Below are 5,545 nucleotides of genomic sequence, written 5' to 3' on the forward strand. Positions count from 1 at the left end.
GCTGTGATTGGTGAACACGCTCGACACCGATAAGGGGGAGTGAAGGAAAAACAGCAATGAAGTGGTGAGCTAAGCCCTACAACGTTCAATGGACTTCTGTAAAGCCAGGTGAAGACCGGGTGGGCCAGCGGTGTGGCAAGACCTGGGTACTCTTGGGCCCAGAGTCAGTGACATAGCCAAGGAGGACTAGAGTGGAGAGTGAAGCGTCCAGCTGTAAAGAAGAGAGAGCATATGCATAAGAATACCCACACTTGCAGATGATACCTAGTTGTCCTGGCTTCAATGACCAATGACTGGATGATCAGAGCTCAACCAGAAGTAAAAAGAAGAGGGAAACGACAAAAAAAAAGCTCATACAATTTGATGAACTTGACCCACACCTATGGAAACAGTAGCTCAAAAGAGGGAGCGGGCCCTTGCAGCAAGAATCATTCCCACCCCTCCTACACACAGAGTGGACAGGGATGGGCAACTTGGACATTGGCTACCCAAAAAGGAGGGTGGGGGCTACAAAGGCAAGAAGTGACTGGCTTACAAGCTTTCAAGAGGGAACCTAGAACCAGAGGGCCTGGAGAAAGGTAGAATCTCCAGTGAGTAGTATTCAATCTGTCTAGATGGCACTGATGCAATGAAATCCAGATAGGTCTTTTGTGATACAATAGTGAATAACTGTTATCAGGACTGACTGTGAGGGTTGGAAATGTAAAGGTAGATGTTTTATAGCAAGGAGGGGAGTGATTAACTTTTCAGTCTAGGAGTGGAGGTCCCTGGGACTGTCAAGGGAGAGGAGCAGAGAGCAGGACCCTACCCAGAGAAGCAATGATGCCTGAAATGGAGCCAAAGATGATGATGTGGAGCGATGGAGCAGCTAGAGACTTTAGATCCAGAGAGGGAGAACGACTGTGTGCTGAAGACCTGAGGGGCACGGGGGAAGGATTGCATGGAGGGGATTGTAACCATGGCAATGAGACGATATACGATGGAATGAATGCAAAAGTAATATTCTCTATTCTCCCATTTAAACTATCACATAATTCACAATAAATCATAAATAATAAAAAAAAATCAGAGTGAAAAAAAAAAATCAGAGTGCATAAATCTAATCGTGTCATGGCTCTTATTTCTTGTGACTATATGCCAAGTAGAAGGAATGCTGGGTCATACAGTGCTTCTATTTCCATGTTTCTGAAGAAGTGACATACCGTTTTCCAGAGTGGATGAACCATTTTACAGTCCCACCAGTAATATAGGAGGGTCCCAGTCTCTTCTCACCCTCACAAATATTTATTGCTTTCTGTTTTTTTAACTTTGCTATTAATGTTAGTGTGAGATGATATCTCATCGTTGTTTTCATTTGTATCTCCCTAATGTCTAATAATGTCGTGCTGTAGGATAATGAACTGAATCACAAGGTCAGCGGTTCAAATTCACAAGCCTCTCCTCAGAAACCCAAATACAGGATCTCTATGAGTCAGAGCCAACTCGAAGACACTTAACAACAGTGTCTCATGATGGAGTCCTAGTGTGGTGTTGCAAGATAATGCACTGGACCACAAGGTCAGTTTGAGCAGCAAGGTCAGCAGTTCAAACCCAGCAGCTGATCCTCAGAAAACCTTTACAGGGTCAATGTAAGTCAGAACTGAATCAACAGCACTTAACAACAAAAACAAATGGATATTGATCATGAACATTTATTCATATGTTTGCTGGATGCCTGAACACCTCCCTTGGTAAAGTGTCTATTCATGTCACATGCCCATTTTTGAAATGGGCTGTCTTTTTCTTGTAGAAGTGTTGTTGTTAAGTGTTCTGACTCACAGTGACCCTGTATAGGGTTTCCAAGGAGCAAGTGGTGAGTTTGAACCGCTGATTCTGTGGTTCAAATTGACCCTGAAGTCCAACGCATTAACCTGTAGTGTCACACCAGAACTTATATATATGCTGAGGATTTTCTTCTATTCCTCCTTTCTTGAGTGTTTTTTATCAGGAGTGAATATTGGATCTTGTCAAATGCCTTGTATGCATCAATCAATATGATCAAGTGGTTCTATTCCTTTCTTTTATTTTTATGGTGGATTGTACTGATTATTTTCTAATATTGAGCTATCCTTGAATCACTGATATGAACCTCACTTGATTTTATGTACATATGTTGCTGAATTCTATTGGGTAGGATTTTGTTAAGAATTTTTGCATCTATGTTCATGAGGGATATTGCTGTATAATTTTCTTTTCTAGAGATGTCTTTGCCTGGTTTTGATACAGGGGTTATGCTCACTTCATAAAATGCAATGGTGAGTTTTTCATCTTCTTCTAGGTTCTGGGTTAGTTTGAGTAAAACTGGTGTCTGCTCTTGCCTGAATGTCCTATTGAATTTACCAGTAAAGTCAACTAGGGATGGGCATTTTTTTGTTGGGAGTTTTTAAATGACCTAATCAAATTCTTTTCTTTTCTTATAGGTTTGTTCATGTTTTCTACTTCACTATTAGGTAGGTTATGTTTTGCAATAAATATACACATTTCTTCTACATTTTCTAATTTATTGGAATACAAGTCTTGATAGTATTCTGTTATCATTTTTATTTCCATTGTGATGTCACCCATATAATTTCTCATGCATATTATTTGCATCTTCATCTTCTTTTCTTTTGTTAGTTTTGCTAATGAATTATCAATTTTATTAATCTTTCAAAGAACCAAACTTCTTGACCTCTTGGTTCTACCTGTTTTTCTATTTCTCAATTTATTTAATTCTGCTCTAATCTTTATTATTTCTTTCCTGGTAACTAGCTGTAGACTTACTTTAGTGGTCTTTTCTAATTGTTGGAAACGTTGTGTTAATATGTTGATTTTGGTTCTTTCTATTGGGGGATGTATACATTTATTGCTATAAATTACCCTCTAAGCAATGCTTTTGCTGTGAGATAAGGGTTTTGGTATTTTGTGGTTTCATTTTCATTTGATTCAAGGAATTTTTTTACCTTATTTATTCTATTACCCAGTAGCTTTTAAGCAGGGTTTTATTCAATTTCCAGATATATGAGTGTTTTTCCTTCAGCTTCCAATTATTGATTTCTAATTTTACAACACTGTGATCTGAAAAGATGCTTTGTATTATGTTTTGTTATTTATTGGTTTTGAGGTTTGCTTTGTGGCCTAACATATGGTCAATTCTGGAAAATGTCCCATGTGCACTGGAAGAGAACGTGTATTGTGTTATTGTTGGGTTGAGGTGCCTTGTATAAAACTATGAGACAAAGTTGATTGATTGTGTTGTTTCATTTTTCTGTGTTTGTTAAGTTTCTGTCCTAATTATTTTGTTCTTTATTGAAAGTGGTGTATTAAAATCTCCTACTGTATTGCTGCAGGATAATGTGCTGGACCACAAGATCAGTTTGAGGCACAAGGTTGGCAGTTCAAACCTACCAACTGCTTCTCAGAAACCCTATACAGGCTCACTATGGGTTAGAAATGACTCAATGGTACTTAACAACAACAACTATTGTTGCAGAGTTGTCTATTTTGTTCTTCAGTTCTACTACAGTTTGGTGCACGAAAATTTTTTGAATTTTTATTGTAAATTGAATGAAGATTTACAGACAAGATCATCTGCTTTACTATCAACAAATTATACATTTTGTTTCAACTCAATGATTACAATCCCCTCCCCGCAATAATAGTTATCCTACTTTCTGTGGCTCCCATTTATATGTTATATTTCACAAATGATCAAAGCAGAAATATTGATGTATACATATAAAACAAAAAATATATACTCATTAAAATGTCCAAAGGACTCATTCTGCAAACCAGCTTCCTGCCTGCAGCACACAGCCTTAAACTTATTCCGGGCCTAGAGCCTGAGACTGCTCTCTCTCCATGCCATCACCTGTCACCATTGATGCTATTGCTGTTTTTCTAGGTAGGCATCTCACACTCTACTCATGATTTTCCTGCCTGAAGAGTGTTGGGATTGTCTGTTCCTAAAATGAAAAATTAACTACTTACAATTCTGAGATGTGCTAAAATATAAGGCCCTTCGAGCCCCTCCATTCCGTGATGTATTGTAAATTCTAGCCTCAATGCATCTGATTAGGGACCCATTTTGAAGTGATGTGTTAATGAGGCAGGACTAAGGTGAGACAACCAATTCAATGAAACTACAGATAAGGATTAAGGAGGAAACGAGGCTTAAGGAGGCCCACACTGGTGTGGCACTGTGGATTAATGTACTGAACTACAAAGTCGGTTTGAACCGCAAGGTCAGCAGTTCATGCACACCTTGGAAACCCCATATAGGGTCACTATGGGTTGGAATCAACTCGATGGCACTTAACAACAACACCTTGTGAGTTATGATTTGGAATGCAAACCACAAGGTCAGCAGTTTGAAAGTACCAGCCACTCCTTGGAAAAAAGATGACACTTTCTGCTCCCACAAAAGTTTACAGCCCCAAAAACCCTCAACAGGGTATCTATCAGTCAGAACTGACTCCACAGCACACAACCACCACCACACCTTACTAAAGAGTATGACTCAATCATCACCCTTGGGGACATGATCTGAGTCCAAGATATAGGAACGCTTTGGCACAGTTAGCTCTCTTGCTCTGAATTTTACATCTAGCTCATCATATCTGACCTCCAGATGGCAGGATTTGGGGCTTCATTCACCAGCTCCTGCAGCCTCGCTCATCCACAGCCTAACATCGTCTGACCAGCCAATTTGGGTTCCTCAGTTCCTAAGACTATGTGGATGAGGAGAATCTTCCAGACTGACCTCTGAACTACAGATTTTGGACTTGCCAGCCTCTGCAATTGCTTGAGCCATTTCCTTTGACAGTTGTCAGTTCAGTGAGACATTGTAACATATCACAGAACCCTCGGATATAAGGGAGAAGACAAGTGGTAACTGATACCAAGAATATGAAGTAGCAGAACAAATGTTGGGAAAGTAGAACATTTGGGATATATTTAACTCAACCTTAAAGGAGCCAGCCTCATACTGCTCTTACTAAAAGAAATTATTCATGCAGCTGGTGTCAGAATGGTGGGGCTCACTGCAATAGCTCTGACTCACTATAGCATGTGATTTGGGGAAAGGGAGATAAACTGGAGAATGAGGAACCTTTGGTTTCTGGATGGGATAAAAATTACCAATCAATTTAAACAGCTGTGAAGTTGCAATCACTTAACCGAGGCAAAAGCTACTCATGAGATGTAGAACTGGAAGGTACAGATTTAAGTCCTGAAGAATTAGCTAGCTGTATGCATACAGAAACAAAGAGTAATAAGGAAAGAGTGAGACATACAATTCCTTGATTTTCATTATCAGTAGTAGCTGCAATGTCAAGGAAAAAGAATGTAGGGGCTGATGGTAGAACTGAACCAAGCCCAGATTTGATTCAGTCAGAGATACTGTAAGGACCAAACTGATTTTACCTGATTTTGCCTACCTAGAAACTGCTTGACTAAACTCTAGTCAGGCTCAGGAAAGCATTTTAAATAGACAAGGCCTCAGTTATTAGTTCCCTCCAGAGGCAAG

The sequence above is a fragment of the Chrysochloris asiatica genome, unplaced genomic scaffold, assembly GCF_000296735.1.
Source record: "Chrysochloris asiatica unplaced genomic scaffold, ChrAsi1.0 scaffold00533, whole genome shotgun sequence".
Taxonomy (NCBI): domain Eukaryota; kingdom Metazoa; phylum Chordata; class Mammalia; order Afrosoricida; family Chrysochloridae; genus Chrysochloris; species Chrysochloris asiatica.